Consider the following 19,590-nt stretch of genomic DNA (forward strand, 5'->3'; position numbering starts at 1 on the left):
CCAGCCTTCTGTGTTTATGATCAACCTGGATGTGTGCTAGGCCAGGTGACCCTTATCATACGTGGAGTTAAACAATATACAATAGGACTATGGAGCACCATTCAAACATTCTCAGCAAAAGCAAGGTGCTAAGCAACTCCGTGAGACCCTGTCTCTAAATGTGGCTACCTGAACCATCTTTATTCATTCTCCTCCCTGATCTCAGGTAAACACTGGTCAGAACATTTCTGAATTCAGAACAATGCACCTGGAACAAAGCTCAGGGCCACATGGTCTCTGGGATCATCTAACAGATCTTTAGATGAGCTTAAGGTTCAAGCTACAAGGATCTAGGGTCAAAAACCTAGAATCATATTTACACTTTTTCCTCTGTTGCCCATTTTCCATAGCCACTGCTGCCACCTATTCCAGGACCTGACATTCAGCCTCAGAATTGACCTTGGAAGTGCCCTCCACGCTGCCAGGTTCTCTGCAGCGTACCTTCCACACTTGTGGCTTGCATTACATATTGAACAGCACAGGGCTCATACCTGGATGACTGCTGTATTCTTCTAACTGAAAACATAAACTTACTATTGGCCACTAGGTGGTACCATTGCACAAATTATGTGACAGGGTAGGCATTTTAAGATGGTGTCTTTGAAAGTGATCTGATCAAGAGTGTTAAACTTTAAACATTGTGGATCCAATCCCAATATGAATTTAAAGAATTTAGCTGTCTAATAGCACATGCAACTGTATAGTGTCACTGGCTGGGGTATCTCAATGTCTCTGTTCAGTACATATTTGTTGATTGCCTATTGTGGTATTAGTAATTTTCTTTAAAAATAATTCCTCTATTATCTATTTCTGTCTGGACTACCAAATATCTACACATGGGTCTCTTGTTTTCCCTCCTTAGTCCAGCTAGTCTAGTCTCACAACTTTGCCAACTGTGGGTATATCTTCTACTTTTGTCCTCTGATTTATTAATAAAGCAGAAGGCGGAGCTGCGGGAACTGTGGGCCTGAGGAAGTAAGGTCTGGGTAGATCATGGCCAGGGTGCACCATTGAGTGGAAAAATGGTAAAGTATGAGGTCTTCAGGTATGACTGGCTGTTGTCATGCTTGTCTCACCTGGCAGGACTTTGCATTTTCTGGTCTAGGCAGGATGGTGGAAGTGTTATTCTGTCATTTTTCTGAGCTCCATGGCTCCCTCTCTTTCTTCTGAACAGAAGTTCTGCATGCCCCTGTGCCTCAAGGCACTGAGAATGGGGACAGTCCAGGCCCAGAGAGCAGGCTAAGGAGGAAGAAGTCCATACCCAGTGAGAAGCCAGGTAGGTGCCCACAATCCAGTCAAAGGGGGCAGTGCTGAGTCCCAAAAGCCTGATATGTGTGAGGGCAGCTGGTCATTTGCTGCAGGGCGCCGGGGTTATATGAACCACAATAAAGAAAACTTGATGAAATACATCAGTCACCAGCATCCCAACCATCCCCAGCTCTTCAGCATTGTCCACCTGTCTGTGAAGTCCCCATCTTCTTTGGGGACAAGCAGCATGGTTTTGTGTTTAGCCACACCTTCTTCATCAAGGACAGCCTGGTCGGGGTGGGAGCTTGCAGTGCTGGTACAGCATCATTATCATCATGATGTGTTTATCTCAACAACTCCTGGCCCTTGCTGCTGGGAAAGATCTGAGGGATCATCGGTAAGCTCCAAGCCAAAGCCCTCAAGGTAACTGAGGCAGAGCAGTTTGGGTGTCCGCAGCCAGCCCAGAAGATGAACACCCTTCCTGAACCAAAGGATTGGTACTGTTGCCAGCTGACTTTGTTGACAAGCAACATTCTGGGGGCATCTTCGCACCTCCTCTGCCTGGCTCTTGAAAGCCAGAGGCAGCCAGCTGACAGAGAAGCTCCTGGAGGGTATGCCAAGGGAGGATACCTAGGTCCAGATGGAGAAGTTCGCCAACTGAGAAGAGGAATCAGAAAGCGGGGACAACTTGGGCTGAAGAGGAGGAGAAAGTCTCTTTGCTGCTAGAGAGTGTGGAAGGGCAAGTGCCTGACAGATTTGTCCTTACTCTCAGACTGTGAAGAGTGACAACTTCAAATGCTGTCAGTGATCAAGACCCTTCAGCACATGATACAGGTGCTGAATGCCCCTTATTTTGGCCTGTTGTCCTGGTATGGGAACCAGGTGCTTTGGAAAAGCACAGCTATGGGCCTGGTCTAACCAGTATTTGAAGTTCTTTGGGCCATGCTGTATCTGCATCATCCCATACAGCACCCAGTACCAGGAGGCCTGCTGGTGCATCTTGCTGGGGCTTAGTCCACACATGCAGATCCCTTCCCACGTGCTGTCTTCAGATTGGCAGTCATCATGGAAGTGCATAAAGCCACACACTCTACCTTCCACCTGGTCAGGTGCCTGGACAACCAGTCTCTTAGCAAGTATGAGTTTATGGTGATCAGTGGGAGCCCTGTGTCAATGGACAGAGATTGAAACAGCTTTGGCCAACCAGAACCTGTCTGTGGATGTGGTGGCTCAGTGCCTTGTCTGCCTCAAGGAAGAGTGAGTGGATGAACAAAGTGAAAATCCTCTTTAAATTCAACAAGGTGGACATGCAGAAGCTCTGGAGCATCCTTGGTGTCTTTGAGGAGGACAGTGTCAAGCTGCTGACAGGCCTGAGCAAAACCTGATCGTAACACACGTCCCTGGTCTGCAGCTCCACAGTCTCAAAGCCTGTGTGTGTTACCTTATGGAAAATGGTAGTGCTAGTCCAGGGACTGTCCTCCAGATCCACAAAAGGAGGGACTGCTGTTGGTTTTCTGAACTGCTGGGATGGAGCCGTGTCCTGGCAGGGAATGGAAACTGCTGGAAGCTCTGCTCAAGTTTTTTGGAGTGTTTCTTACCACTATCACATATCCATCAAGTTGTCCCATCTGAAGAAGGCAGTGGAGACCCATAGACAGTAGCATTGTTTACAGTGTGCACCCAGCAGGGAGATAGTCAGGAGGACTAGTATCTTGTGTCTGTCAAGGATCTCAGTATTGACAGGAGGAACATGGTGGGTCAGTCCTTCCACACTCTCTAGCAGCAAAGAGGCTTTCTCCTCCTCTTCAGCCCAAGTTGTCCCCGCTTTCTGATTCCTCTTCTCAGTTGGCAAACTTCTCCATCTGGACCTAGGTATCCTCCCTTGGCATACCCTCCAGGAGCTTCTCTGTCAGCTGGCTGCCTCTGGCTTTCAAGAGCCAGGCAGAGGAGGTGCAAAGATGCCCCCAGAATGTTGGATGTAGCCCAGTGGTACAGCATTTGCCTACTATGCATGGGGCCCTGTGTTCAATCCTCTGTATCATAAAAAACCAAAACCTAATGTGGGAGGTACCTGCTGGTTTGTGTCCTGTTTAACTTTTGCAGGGAAACAAGTTGAGAAACTAGCAAGGTGCAAAAAGATGCTTAGTGTTAACGTGCTTTTTGTTTGTGGAATTAAACGTGAACCTTGTTCTCTGATTACAAACCTCAGATATATCTGTAGATAGTAATTTATATACAGAAACTATATAAGACTGTGGCTTTCTTCATGGAATAGCAAAGAAAATGATAGTGGCAGAAATTAGCTATGTGTAAAGTTCCAAGACTATCACCCTGATCCAAGGTCAGAAGGAGATTGAACAATGGATGATATCAGGATTGAAAAGCAATGGTGAGATGACTCCTTGGTTGCCAAACTGCACAGCTGGCCCACTAGTCCCTGCCAAGAAGTGGCAGTGTGGCTGCAAAGTGGTGGCCCTGAGTCCCTGGCTAGGTTGGAGTGCAGGTGGTGAGCACGGCCTGTGGCCAGCCATGTGGAGTCTACCATGCAGGTACCGTGAACCAGATCCTAGGTGAAGCCAAGGTGCACTGAATTATCATTCTTCGGGGCACCTGTGGCAGAAGGCCACTCCATACAACACTGCAACCCATCGAAGAATCTCAACCTCCTGCTTCCTGACCTGCCATGAGAAAATGAAAGTGGGGCAGATCAGAATGAAAGTCCAGACTCAAGAATTAACCAGTCTGGGTGCAGTGGCACATGCCTGTAATCCCAGCAGCTTGGGAGGCTGAGATGGGGGATCACAAGTTCAAAGCTAGCCTCAGCAACTTAGTCAAGGACTAAGCAACTAAGTGAGACCCTGTCTCTAAATAAAATACAAATAGGGCTGGGGATGTGGTTAAATGGTACAGTGCCCCTGAATTCAACCCCTGGTTAACACTACCCCACTCCACCCCTGCAAAAAAGAGGAATTAATCAATAATGTTAGTATGTTTCCAAACTCTGATCAGCAGAAGTTTGGACCAATAGCAGTGAACCAAGTGCTATATAAACCCCTAAACTAGCACACTCTAGCAGGTTACCTTCTATGGATTCCCCTCTTGCTTTGCAAAGTTCTGTTCCTGTTTCTATTCTTCAGTAAACCCTACTCTTTTTTTCTTAGTATTTATTTTTTGGTTATAGGTGGATACAATGGTGCTGAGGGTCAAACCCAGTGCCTCACGCAAGCTAGGCGAGTGCTCTACCTCTGAGCCACAACCCCAGCCTCAAACCCTACTCTTTCACTCAGTCAGTTCTGTGGATTTCATTCTTTGAATTCATGAGACCAGAACCCTGAAAAAAGAAGACTTGATGGTGAGCTTCTGGGGTCTGCTGCAACACTGCAGGCATGAACCACCACTAAGTCCTGCAACACTTCTTGGCTGCAGAGGGCTGTGGCTTATGCAGACCCCACCTGCCAGCAAAAGTAGTGAACTGAGTCTTAAAACTCCTTTTTTGATGGGACAATGGAAGGGATCATGGGCCATGTGGAAATGAAGGAAAGTTATGACAATAAGAATTTAAGAAGTCAAGTTTAGAAGCACAGGTCTAACACTATTCTGGAGAAGCAGATGCCCTGAGCTTCAACAAGATTGCCTTTCTTCATGGTATAAATATAATGACTGCTATTTTCAACTAGGGCTTCCTTTTCTTTATTTGTGAATAAAGAGATTAAAGTAGACAACATAGGAAAATGTTGAAGTGGAGCAAAATGATTACTGGGTTTCATCAATGGGGAAAGTAGGTTGACATTGCATAAACACAGCCTTGTGAGTTACATGATTTTATGGAATCTCTGTGTCTTTCCTTGCCTTTGAGTTACTTTTTAAATTTTTTTGTAGGGGGGATACTGGGGATTGAACTCAGGGACACTCAACCATTGAGCCACATCCTCAACCCTATTTTGTGTTTTAGAGACAGGGTCTCATTCCGTTGCTTAGCACCTTGCTTTTGCTGAGGCTGGCTTTGAACTCACGATTCTCCTGTCTCAGCCTCCCAAGCCGCTGGGATTACAGGCATGCACCACCGTGCCTGGCCTTTGAGTTTCTTTATAATTCTACAAATTATAGATGATCATTCTTGTTCATAGCTGTGTAAATAAATTTTGATTTGTAGAATTACAATTGAATTCTTTCCCCATAGAATAGCCAATTTTGCATCAATTTGTAAATTCATTTTAGCATTACTGACTGCATATATATATATGGTTGGTTGAATTGGCCTTTGAACCAATTATACCATCTTATTAGTCCTCTAATTTGTTAATAAGTTAAATAAAATCTTTGACCTGTTCTCCTTTCATACTTGTATGAGTCATAATTATGCTTGCTTTAAAAAATCATCATTGCTGGGCACTGGGATACATGCCTGCAATCCCAGCTATTGGCTGAGGCAGAAGGATCCCAAGCTCAAGGCCAGCTTCAGCAAAATAAAAGTGGGAGGGGCTGGGTTGTAGCTCAGTGGTAGAGTGCTTGCCTAGCATGTGTGAGGCACTGGGTTTTGAACCTCAGCACCACATAAAAAATAAATGAAGGTATTTTGTCCATCTACCACTAAAAAATATTTAAAACAAAATGAATGGGTGAGGCAGACTGGGGATGTAGCTTAGAGGTAGATCACTTGTGTAGTATGTGTGAGGCCTTGGATTTAATTCTCAGAAATACAAACAAATGAATAAAACACATTGGTCTTCAACAATAATAGCTAAAAAAAATATCACAAATTATTTAGCAATAAAAGTATAAATTTTTTAGTAGACTGGGATGGCAAAAATGATTAATTGCTTTCAAAATGGCTTAATTTAACCTATGGTTATAATTATACATCAGTCATAAATGGATTAAAAAGATCAAATCCTAGAGAATAGTGGCTTTACCAAATGCCTTAGGTTTGTGCTTCAAGTCATGAAGAAGCTAAAGGTTCAAGGTGCTTTATGAACAAAAAAATTTCTCAGCCAGTCTTGCCCTTGAGACTATTCCAAGTTAAAAGTCTCTTCCACCACAGGAAACTTAAGACAGTATGCCCTGGTTTGGGCCTGTACCATCCATGTCACTCACTGAGGGTTTTCTCTTGACAGAAGTAGCTATAGTTTACCACACTGAGGAGGTCTCAACCAAGACCACATTGTAAAAAATGGTGGTGGAGTAAGATTTGGGGCTGGTGGCCTTGAGAAAAAATATATGTATGGGAGAGAGGATTCTGGAAGGAGTCATGAATCTGGAATAAACCTTCTTCTTTCCTTTGGTGGTGTTACTGTTTTGGCAGTGCTGGGAATTGCAGCCAGGGCCTCACATAACAGGCAAGAGTTTTAACACTGTGCTAATCCCCATCCCATTAGTGTATTTCTTTCCTTTTTGGGGAGGGAGTACTGGGGATTAACCCAGGGTGCTTAACCACTGAGCCAGGTACCTGCTCCTTCTTATTTTTTGAGACAGGGCTATGCTAAGTTGCTGAGGCTGCCTTTGAACTTGTGAGCCTCCTGTCTCAGCTTCCTGAGTACTTGGGATTATAGGTGTGTGCTACCATGCCCGGCTAGTATATTTCTTTAATGACCTAATCCTATAATCTTGGAGATAAAAAATATTTACAGGAGACAGGCACGAAGAAACTTGCCAATAATCCAGCTACTCAAGAGACCAAAGCAGGAGGATTGCAAGTTTAAGGAGAGTCTTGCAACTTAGACACTTTCTCAAAATAAAAAGGAATGGGGGCTGGAGATGCAGCTCAACGGTAGATAAATTCTCAGTACCACACACACACTCACACACAAAGAAATACAGAAGTTGAGTATTAAGTTCTTGGTTCCTCTGAAATCAGAACTTAGCATTAAAGCTAAGTGTGTAAGTGTGTGTAAGTTTTTATTTGGGATTATGGCCCCAGGTGACATGAGTGAAAACAGAGATGGAGGAAAAATCAGTTCAAGGATACATCATGAAGTCGGACTATCCCTAAGGGTATATTGTTGATCAATGCTCTGAGAAGCCTTATGAAATTAACTTCAAAATTGAGGCTAGGGATGTAGCTCAGTGGTAGAGTGCTTGCCTAATGTTCATGAGGTTCTTAGTTCAATCCCCAATACTACCAAAACAAACAAACAAACAAACACCCAACTATGTGATAAAGGAATGAAAGGGGAAACACTTATCCAACAGGTACAGACTTCTGTTAAACAAAAGTTGCTTCCTGAGACCTTAGCTTCCCCACATGCAAGGGCTGAACTGGTTTAGAGAGGCTAGGATGGGAAATGAGAAGTTTGTGGGGTTTTTGTCAAAGCCTGTGTGTGAGTGGTCATTGCATCCAAGGCTTAAACAAAGGTGAGTCCAAGACAGTAGTGTGTGAGTAAATACTTAACAGCAGTTTCCAAATACAGAAAGAAGCTCTGATTTATAGCATTTGCTAGTTTACATTGATAAACATTCCCATGGTGGCAATTCCAAGTTACTAATGTACTGTCATTGAGCGTAGAGTTGGGAAGAGATGTGCACAATAGGTTTTTTTTTTTTTGTAAGTACCAGGGTGATCATTTAACCACTGAGCCACATCCCTAGCCCTTTTAAAAAATATTTTATCTTGAGACAGGGTCTCACTAAGTCTTTAGGGCCTTGCTAAATTGCTAAGTTAGTTGTGAACTTGCAATCCTCCTGTCTCAGCTGCCCGAATCACTGGGATTATAGGTGTGCACCACTGCGCCCAGCTCAATAGGATTTTTTGTTTTTTAAGCTGTAAGGAACCAGCTCTGATTTACCTTCATTAAAGAATCTGAAGTTGTGTCCAAAACTTGCTTGATTCCCTGTGATAACTCTTTTTTTTTTTTTTTCGGTACTGGGGTGCTTAACCAATGATCCACGTTTCCAATCTTCTTTTGTATTTTATTTAGAGATAGGATCTCACTGAGTTGCTTAGGGCCTCACTAAGTTGCTAAGGCTGGCTTTGAACTCCTGATCTTCCTGCCCCAGCCTCCCAAGCCACTGGAATCACAAGCATGTGCCATCATGCCTCACTTAACTATAGTATTTTTATGACATACATATACAGTGGTCCCTCAGTATTCACAGAGAATTGATTCTAGGACTCCTATGCAGCAACAAAATCCTCAGTCCATTCTATAAATTAAAAATTAAAAATAGCTGGGGATGTAGCTCAGTGGTAAAGCACTCCTGGGTTCAATGCCCAGTACCAGGGTGTAGTTGAGGGACTTAAATATAAAATATCTTGTGATCAGCAATTTTACTTCAAGATATATTCCCTTGAAGTGATAATATATATTCTTCCAAATACTTACACATTGAGTATACATTACACTTATAAGTATTTTTTTATATACTTATAAATACTTGTACAAGCTGGACATTATGGTGCACATCCATAATTCAGTGACTTGGGAGGCTGAGACAAGAGGATTACAAATTCAAGATCAGCCTCACCAGGTTAGTGAGACCCCAAGCAAATTAATAAGGCTCTGTCTCAAAATTAAAAAAAAAAAAAAAAGTAAGGGCTGGGATATAGCTCATGGAATAATGGATCTATTATCAATCAATCAGTGGTAAAGCACTAAATGCACTATGGAGTTCAATCCCCAGTAACATACACATGTACACACACACGTACAAACACACACACACACACACAAGAGCCCAATTGTTTTAGTCAGGTTTTTGCATCTGTGACCAAAAGATCTGACAAGAACAATGTAGAGGAGAAAAGGTTAATTTTGGCTCATGGTTTCAGAGATTCAGACCATTGTTTTAGGCCTAAAATAAGGCAGGGCATCATGGTAGAAGGGAATGGTAGATACAGAAGTTCAGGATTTGGCAATTAGATATTTTTCCCATCAAAGAGAGAGAGACAGCTCTGCTCATCAGGGACAAAATACATACCCAAAAGGCACACTCCCAGTGACCTACTTCCTCCAGTCAGATCCTACCTGCCTATTGTTACTGTCCAGTTAATCCATATCAGTGGATTAATCCACAAAATAGGTAACACCTCTCATAATTATTTCACCTTTGAAAATGCTTGCATTTTCTCACATGTAAGTTTTTTTTGGGATACCTCATATCTAAATCATAACATTGCACCCCTGGATCCCCAAAGCTCATATCCATTTCAAAATGCAAAATTTGTTTAGCATATTACCTAGTCTAGTCCTAACAGTTTGACTGTTATATAGTCTTAACAGTTCCAGAATTACCCAAAAGCTCAAATCTAAAATCTCATCTGAAACTCAAGGCAAATTCTTAGCTGTGAGAGTAATATCAAAAGCAAATTAAGGGCTGGGACTATAGCTCAGTGGCACAGCGCTTGCCTAGCATGTGTGAGGCACTGGGTTTGATCCTCAGCAACACATAAAAATAAACAGATCAAATAAAGGCATTCTGTCCATCTAAAACTACAAGAAATTTTTTAAAAAAAATTTAAAAAACAAGTTAAATATATCTAAAGATACAAGTTAAATATATCTAAAGATAGCTCTTAAGCTATCTTTTCTATTGTTTCTGTGCAAAGTATTCAGCATATCTTTAGTGTAATGTCCTTAAGAAACACAACTTCAAGGGCTAGGGAGATAGCTCAGTTGGTAGAGTGTTTGCCTTAGATGCACAAGGCCCTGGACTCAATCCCCAGCAACACACACACACACACACACACACACACACACACACACACACACACACAAGAACCACAACTTACTTAACCCCAGTTTTACTCATAGTTTTTTGGCCAAACTTCAAGTTTTTCAGATATTTCTGCTTTGTTTTCTACTCCTGATTCTCATGGTAAACTTGAGTTAAAGCCACCAGCAATATCCATGCCACTGCCTGAATGCTGTGTTGCTTTAAAATTTCCTCCCCCAAATTAATTAGTATATTACTTTTAAATTTAGCCTTACAAAAATCTCAGGCAAGGGCAAAATGTAGATGACATTTTTGTCAGAACATAATATGAATTGCCTCTAGACAAATTTCTTTTTTTAAATTTTTTTTTTTTTTTTAGGTGTAGATGGACACAACACAATGCGTTTATTTTTTTATGTGGTGCTGAGGATCGAACCCGGGTCCCTTCCGTGCTAGGCAAGCGTTCTACCGCTGAGCCACAACCCTAGCCCTCTAGACAAATTTCTAATAAAGTTCTCTGAAACCTCACGAGCCCAGTCTTTACTGTCTACAGTCCGATTGACATTCTGGTTTTCTGTGTTCTTACCAGAATTTCCCATTAAACTCTGCTTACAACATTCTAAAGCTTTTCCAGCCTGCATTTCTAAACTTTTCAAAATGTATCCCCCCTCCAACCAGCTCCAAACGCTTCTGAACCACATGTTCAGGTTAGTCACAGCAGTGACCCCATTCCGGGTCCCAATTTCTGTTTTAGTCACCTTTGTGCTGCTCGGACCAAAGACCTGACTATGAACAATGTAGGTGAGGAAAAGGTTATTTTGGCTCAAGGTTTCAGAGGTTCAGTTCATTGACTCAGTCCATATTTCTGGGCCTGAGTGAAGTAGAACACATGGTGAAAGAGCATGGAAGAGGCAAACAGCTCAGGACTTGGCAACCAAGAAGAGGAGAGAGAGGGAGAGAGAGGGAGAGGGAGAGGGAGGGAGGGAGGGAGAGAGAGAGAGAGAGAGAGAGAGAGAGAGAGAGAGAGAGAGAGAGAGAGAAACTCTTCTCAGCAAGGACAAAATATACACTCCCAACACACACTCCCAGTGTTCTTCCAGCCATATCCTACCTGTCTATAGTTACCACCCAGTTAATCCCTATAAGTTAATTAATGCACTGATTAGGTTATACCTCTCATAATGTGATCATTTCACCTTCGAAATTCTTGAATTTTTCACACATGAGCTTTCAGGGCACATCTTTTCTTAGTTCAAGTCTTCTTCTTTGGGAACTACTTAGACTTCCTCTGTGACAATCCAACTTTCATTCACCAGTTTTAGTATTCATTTATGATTTTCTGAATCCTCTCTAATTTAAATAGACTTGTTTACACTCAGACTGGAGACTGTTTAAATATATTCTTATCTTACTCCTAAGTAGACACTGGTTCCTTTTTTTTTTTAAAAAGAAACTACTGATATTCTGAGTATATACCTCCTGATCATAAGAGAAGCATTCAGGCTAAGAAAAAGTTTGACACAAAGAATTAAAAAATAGCAGGGTGCCTCTTCTTTCTGTTCTTTTCTGTTTTCAAATGAAAGCTGTGTCTAGACATGGAACTAAACACACAATTGTTCATTGTAATTATTTCTATTGTTTATGGGGATGAATCAGTCTGGTGGGGGAGGATTGATTAATGAAGAGGTTAACAGTATTTCCTCCTTCCCACTCAAGCACAGATTGGAAAAAACACAGCTTTGGACATGTAAAATAATGTTTTCAAGGCCTTCATTAAAGCCCATCACTTGATTTACTTTCATTGTGGTGCTGGTGATAGCGGGTGTGGATTCATGGTGGTGTTTGTTATTGGCTGAGGAGGCATACTGAAAATAAAATGCTACAGAAGAAAGTGATTGTGCTTCTTTGACAACATAGCAGCACAGCTTCTTGGCTACATGCAGTACTAACTTTAGCTTTCTAAGCTTCTTCTTTTTAGCTTTTCTTATCTGAAAAATGGGGGTAATATATTACTCAATCCTTTTTTTTTTTTTTTTTTTTTTGGTATTGGGTATTGAACCCAGGGATTCTCTACCACTGAGCTACATCCTCAGCCCTTTTTACTTTTTATTTTGAGACAGGGTCTCACTAAATTGCAGAGGCCAACCTTGAACATGTGATCCTCCTGCTTCAGCCTCCAGAGCAGCTGGGATTACAGGCATGCACCACCACGCCCAATTCAACCTATTGTTAAACACACTGAGATATTTGAAGAGTTTGGCTTCTCCTAAGAACTCGGCAATATTTGTTATTATCATCATGATATCCGGGTGGTTTTAATTGGGGCAGGTTTATTGCAATGACAAATTGTTTTTCAGTGCTTGAGATTGGACCCAACGTCTCTCCTAAGCTAGACAACTGTTCTACCTCTGAACTGTGTCCCCAGGACTGCAGTGACAGGTTGTTAAGAGAAAGCTTACAACAGCCAAAATGCTCAGGTCTGAAATTTTGATCCTATTGCCTATTCTCTCAGTGTAACCTCATCCCTTTCCCACTGTGAATGACACTATAGCTTCAGATGTTGTCAATTGGAAGACAAATGGCCTTATATTATAACAATGCCTCCCCCCCCTAAAAAAAAGAGAGAGAACAAATGGTCTGAGGATGTGCTCACTGTCCTGACCTGCCTGGAAGGGACAGGGGTGTAGGCAGCAGAACACTTAGCCATAGAAGGATGGCTAAAGGTCTGGCCATCACACCAAAATGCCTGGGCTTGCCAGGTGTGGTGGCAAACACATACCATACATGAGGCCGAGCCAGGAGGATTGAGAGTTCAAGGCCAGCCTGGGCAATTTATTAAGATGGTGTCTTGAAATAAAACATTAAAGGGCTGGGGATATAGCTCAGTGGTAGAGCACCTCTGGTTCAATCCCCAGTACAAAAAAAAAAAAAAAAAAAAGGAATAAAAAAGAAAAACTTAAAGCCAACCAAAACTAGACATGATGGGCCTGCCATATTATGAAAATAATCTTAGAGAGTTTCTCAAATCTAAGGGCAAATTCTAGGTGGTGAGGGACAAACACTTGTGTAGAATATATGCAAATATATCATTAAAATAATCCAGTTACCTTTACCTTGTTAGCATAGTAAAACCCACAGCAGAAAAAATTATCTGTTGAACTGACTTTTAATTGTTTATTTTGATAAAGAAAACATACCACCCATCGTGTGTGTGTGTGTGTGTGTGTGTGTGTGTGTGTGTGTGTGTGTGTTGCTGGGAATTGAATCCAGGGCCTTGTACATGCGAGGCAAGCACTCTACCAACTGAGCTACATCCCCAACTACACTTTTTTTTTTTTTTTTAACTTGCAGTGCTGAAGATCAAACCCAGCGCTCTGCCACTGAGCTGCACCTGCAGTCCATTTAGGCCTCTCTTTTAACGAGGCTTTCTTGGGAGCTCTGCTGGTCTGGTCACTAGGTGGCGCCTGGGTGGGCTCCAAGAGAGGAAAACAGGAAGCCTGAAAGACATCTGATTCAGTGTTGCTTGCTATCAGATGCATTGGTAAATGAGATTAAGTTGGCCTGCAAGGAATTCACAAAATGTTTTAAAACTTTACTTAACATTTTTAAAAATCATGAGATTGCATTACAAAAACTTGATTTACAGTCTCTTAATAAATTGCAAGATCTTGCAACCCTGGACCAGCAGTCTGAGAAAACAACCTTTTGGGGTGCAGAGCCCCCTTCCACAGAGCTGGTAATCTCCAGTGCAATACAACCTCACTGCTCACAGGCTCTCCTGCTTCTCCTGTTTGTTCCCCTTTGGTTCCTGTAATCTTCTGATTTGTGTAACTCTTACTTGGTCCCATTCTTTCCTTTTTGGATGTGAAGGCTGAGGTTTTTCAGAAAAGCACGGGCTGGAACTGCAATCTTGTCTCTCACAGCAGGACTCTCGGGCATGTCTTATGTCATTTCTTACACATTTAGTTGCTTTCAGAGAAGGGTTATAGCTGAAAAAATGAGTAAAACATCTGAGCACGGTGGCACACGCCTGTAATCCCTACTATTCAGAGGACTGAGGCAGAAGAATCACAAATTCAAGGCCAGCCTCATGAATCTCTAATAAGACTTTATCTTAAAAATCTCTAGTGAGGGGCTGGAGTTGTAGTTTAGTGGTGGAATGCTTGCCTAGCACGTGTGAAGCACTGGGTTTAATCCTCAGCACCACATAAAAATAAATACAGATATTGTGTCCATCTACAATTAAAAATATTTTAAAACAATCTCTAGTAAGACTTTATCTAAATAAATAAATAGGGTCAGGGATGTAGGTCAGTGGTAGAGTGTTGCCTAGCACTAGAGAGGCCCTGAATTCAACCCCTAGTACTACAAAAAACGACAACAAAAATAAGTAAACAAAACAAAAAATCACAAATAAGACATGGGAGAGATACTTAGAGAATTTTAGGGACCATTTTGGTGACTAAAGTAAGATATGGATGAAAATGAATTTGTAGGTCCACTTTTCTTTGTGAAATATATATATATGTATAATTTATATATGTAACTTGTATATATGTAAATTTTATATATACATATATATAAAGATTCAGGTTTACACACACATACACACACATACACACACACATTTGGGAGGAGAATGATACATGTTCAAGTATAAAAGATTTAAACTATACAGAAAAGTACAAAGAAGAGGGCAAAGATTCCCCAAATTCAACTTTTTATTTATAACTTCCATTAACATTTTGGGGGCTGGGGATGTGGCTCAAGCGGTAGCGCGCTCGCCTGGCATTTGTGCAACCCGGGTTCGAGCCTCAGCACCACATACCAACAAAGATGTTGTGTCTGCCGAAAAACCAAAAAAATAAATATTAAAATTCTATCTCTTTAAAAAAAACCATTTTGGTATACATTCTTTTTACCCTACTCTGTGTGTGTGTGTGTGTGTGTGTGTGTGTGTGTATAAACTTAATAAAGCATGATCTGGGCCAGGGAATACCCAGGAGTGTGGGGTTTTGGGGTTCCCACATAATCCTCATCAGTTTACCTCCAACTAACTCTCCAATATGGCTAATCTAGAAATTTTTAGATCATATTAAAGTGCCAGGCAAATGCTCACCCCAAATCAGTTTCATTCAGATTGCTATTTACACACCCCACCCACTGACACAGATATTCTGGAGCAGCCAGAGTGCATGTTTGAAATTTTCATGAAAGAGAACATAGAAATTACATGATAACTTAAGTTTTCCACCAATAATATTCTAGAATTTCTGTCCTTAGCTTATAAGTAACGACTTAAAAAAAAAAAAAACAACGAACAAATCTCACCTTTAAGAATATCTTCAGCATCTTCAAGACAAGCTAGTTAGTCTCTTAAACAGACTTTGCTCCATCTGACTGATGACTGGAAAGACAGAACCAGCTGACTAATCCCCACTGTGCACATTCTAAAGTCTGTGTGATTGCTCACGGTAGGCATTGTGGAGAAGAATTCCTTTCTCAATTATTGCTGCCATCATGTTGCATAGCAAGCCACCCCTAATCTCAGTGATTTATAAAAACAAATATTTATTTTACTCTCCCTGCTCTCTGCACCGCATTGCACATTGGCCAGGCTTGTCTGGGCTTGGATTTGGGTCTGCTCCATGAGTTTCTTATTCCAGGACCCAGGCTGCAGAGGCAAAGACTGCCTGGGACATTCTTTCCTCATGGCATAAGGCAGAAATGTAAGAGGTCATGCCAAATTTCACCAATTCATATAAAGCCTCTGGGTAGACAGTCACACCCATCCAAATTCTATTGACCAAGCCCGGAGGGAATATGGTGGAGAAGCATACTCTACTCATAATAAGCCACAGTAATGGTGGAAAAGGAAGAAAAAAAATGTAAGACAAAAATAGTATGTGCTATAGGGATCACTTGAGATGGAAAATAACATGAAATTTAGGTTCAGTCCTACTATTGAGGCTGATAAATGCAATTTGGACTCATGCCACTCAAGAGCCCCAATAGTTTCATTTAGTGTATCCCTGAAGATCCTTGATGAAGTCTCCTTTCTGATCTGTCTTATTCTGTCATTATACTGTATATGCTTTATGCTCTTTACCGTAATGAAGACCCCATATGGGTATTTAAAAGCAAAAAGTTTAAACTGCCCTATACATTTTTAAAAATATTTTTTTTGTTGTTGTAGATGGATACAATACCTTTATTTTGTTTTTATGTGGTGCTGAGGATCGAACCCAGTGCCTTCCACGTGTGAAGTGAGCACTCTACCACTGAGCTACAACCCCAGCCCTGCCCTATATATTTTTGAGTGTTGAAAAAAATTTTTTTCTTTTCCTTTCCCAGCCAACGCTATGCTGATCAGCAAACATCTCTGAAATTTCCCTGTGAACAAAAACAAAAGTATTGTTGCCAGGCAACAAATAAAAGGAGAGTATTATTTTTATGTTTTTTGGAAGGTGTTGTAAGTATCTTGCTCCACGGTTTCCATGGAGAATCCCAATTATTGAGATTAATTGAATGCTACAAAAATTGAAATCAAAGCAAAGAGACTAGCTTTAGTAAGCAATTACCTAAGCAAGAGGAAAACTGGGAGAAATAGTTAGATTAAACCTTCTACCACAAATCAAATCAAGGATTATCCCATGACATTGTCTCAAGTCAAATCTTTTCTGTGTATCAACTAACTGCTTTTCTAATTTATGTGTGTGTGAGTAAGATATGGAGAGTGAACCCAGGACTTCGTGCATGTGAGACAAGTGCTCTACCACTGAACTGCATTCCTACATCTTTTTATTTTATTTTGAGAAAGGGTTTTACAAAATAGTACAGGCACAGTGGTGCATGCCTGTAATCCCGGGAGCTGAGAAGGCTGAGACAGGAGGATTGCAAGTTCAAAGCTAGCCTCAGCAAAAGCAAGGTGCTAAGCAACTCAGTGAGACCCTGTCCTTAAATAAAATACAAAATAAGCCTTGGGACGTGGCACAGTGGTCGATGTCCCTAAGTTTAATCCCTGGTACAAAAAAAAAAAAAAATTACCCTGGCTGACTTTTTTTTTTCATTTTTCATTTTTTTTTTTTTTAGTTGTAGATGGACACAATACCTTTATTTTGTTTATTTAATTTGTTTATGTGGTGCTGAGGATTGAACCCAGTGCCTCATGAGTATTAGGCAAGTATTCTACCACTGAGCCCAAACCCAGACCACCCTGGCTGACTTTAAGCTTGTGATCTCCTACCTCAGCCTCCAGAGTAGCTGAGGTTATAGGTGCATGCCACTGTACCCAGCTACTTTTTGAATTTTAATGCAACAATATTTTATCAAAACCACAAGTGACAAGCACACCATTTCCAGTAGAAATCGCTGCTGGATATTTATAGGGTGTGTATTATAAGGAGAAAAAGTTATAATTTTTCCTCATCCATCTTTTGTTCAGATTCTTCTTGGTTTCTCTGTGACATTCTTTCCATCCTGGGATAAATCGGATACCTGTTGTGTGAAGCTTTCAAGGCCTCTGAAGAGAGGGTCAGAGAGTGGTATTCATTAAAATATGTCAAGGGGACATATTTTGGGGTAGTACGTTCTGCATCCTATTAATAAGAACTATATCCCAATACTATAAGGAGTAAATAAGGAATGATTATAAACAATAATGTCTCTGTTTTATTAAAATGGCAAGGTGACCATTTCTAAAGTTCTAATTGGTTCCAATATCTGCTGGGTGTGGTGGTACATGCCTGTAATCCCATCAGCTTAGAAGGCTGAGGCAGGAGAATCTCAAATTCAAAGTCAATCTCAGAGAGTGAGGCACTAAGCAACTCAGTGAGACCCTGTCTCTAAATAAAATACAAAACAGGTGGGCTGGGGATGTGGCTCAAGCGGTAGCGCGCTCGTCTGGCGTGCGTGCGGCCCGGGTTCGATCCTCAGTATCACATACAAACAACGATGTTGTGTCCACCGATAACTAAAAAAAAAAAAATAAATAATAAATATTAAAAAAATTCTCTCTCAAAAAAAAAAAATAATAATAATACAAAACAGGGCTGGGGATGTAGCTCAGTGGTCAAGTGTCCCTGAGTTCAATCCCCGGTACCAAAAAGAGAAAGAGAGAGAGAGAGAGAGAGAGAGAGAGAGAGAGAATGAATATCTAAGATATTTCAGAAAACATAGGAATTGTGAAGAGGATGAAGTTCAGGGAACAGTCCTACCAGATATTAAAACACATGAAGGATAAGAAGCTGTGGCTCTGCTGAAATAATAAAACAATCAAATGGCATAGAATATATAGGTATGATAAAGAAAACATAAAAAACAATTGGGGGAGGATATATGAATAGAAACTAAGCATAGGAAAAGAGGCTCGATATCATTTTCCATGAGGGAACATAAAACCACAGGAAGACTATAATTAAAAAGTGCCAGGAGTGGTGGCCCATGCCTATAATCTCAGAAACTCAGAAGATTGAGGCAGGAGGATCACAAATTTAAGGCCAGTCTGGGAAATTTAATGAGACCCTGTCTCAAACAAAAAAAATGAAGAGATGGGGATGTAGCTCAGTGGTAGAACGTCCCTGGGTCCAATTCCTAGTATTTAAAAAAAAAGACTCAGTGGTAGAGTATGTTTCTATCATGTGCAACATCCTGGGTTTGCTGTCCTCAGCATTGCAAAATAAATAAAGAAAGAAACAGGTACAGGGCTGGGGTTGTAGCTCAGTGGCCGAGTGCTTGCCTGGCAAGTGTGAGGCACTGGGTTTGATCCTCAGCACCACATAAAAAATAAACAAATAAAATAAAGGCATGTTGTCCATCTACAACTACAAAAAAAAAATAAAATAAAAAACAAAACAAAACAACAACAAAAAAAGAAATAGGTACAGACGAGTTAGCAAGGTTATAAAATGGATGCAAACAGGCTCACACACTGTTAGTGGGAATGTAAAATGGTATAACCACTTTACAAAAGTCTGGTTTTATTTTGGAACATGAATAAATGTCAATCAACCTAGATGCCTGCCAAACTCTCTTGTGAGTCAAATATAAGAGAATATGGGGGCTGGGGATGTGGCCCAAGCGGCAGCGCGCTCGTCTGGCATGCGTGCGGCCCGGGTTCGATCCTCAGCACCACATACCAACAAAGATGTTGTGTCCGCCGAGAACTAAAAAATAAATATATATATAAAAAAAAGAGAATATGACTTAGAGGGGATTAAGAAAAAATCTGAATAAACACTTCTTTTATAATATTTATTTTTTAGTTATAGGTGGACACAATATCTTTATTTTATATTTATGTAGGGCTCAGAATCGAACCCAGTGCCTCATGCGTGTTAGTTGAGCACTTTAACTCTGAGCCACGGTCCCAGCCCCTGAATAAACACTTCTTTAATCTCTTCTGAGAATAAAAATTGTGAGCCTATCCTGGGAACTTTCTATTTAGTAATAAGATGTATAATAGTCCATGTTTTCTTTTCCTAATATTTTATTTTTATGAGTGATATACACGTAAATTTAAAAAAAAACAAAATAACATCAAAAGCTCAAGTGCACCTTTCCTTGCCCTCTAATCCTACTCTTTAGGAGCAATGGCATTCAATACTTGTGTCTATTATTTCTTTTATTAGTTACATATTTCTAAATAATATGCTT

At 40.9% G+C, this 19,590-nt stretch overlaps 1 protein-coding gene and 1 pseudogene across 1 annotated transcript in view; both read left to right on the forward strand.

The window, feature by feature from the left end:
- Positions 1-19,590, forward strand: part of LOC144375049 (uncharacterized) — a 79,828-nt gene that overhangs the window by 11,237 nt on the left and 49,001 nt on the right. The window lies entirely within an intron of this gene.
- On the forward strand, positions 1,150-3,007 carry LOC101969152 (folliculin pseudogene; annotated as a pseudogene).

This window comes from Ictidomys tridecemlineatus, chromosome 2 (genome assembly GCF_052094955.1).
Source record: "Ictidomys tridecemlineatus isolate mIctTri1 chromosome 2, mIctTri1.hap1, whole genome shotgun sequence".
NCBI classification, from domain to species: Eukaryota; Metazoa; Chordata; class Mammalia; order Rodentia; family Sciuridae; genus Ictidomys; species Ictidomys tridecemlineatus.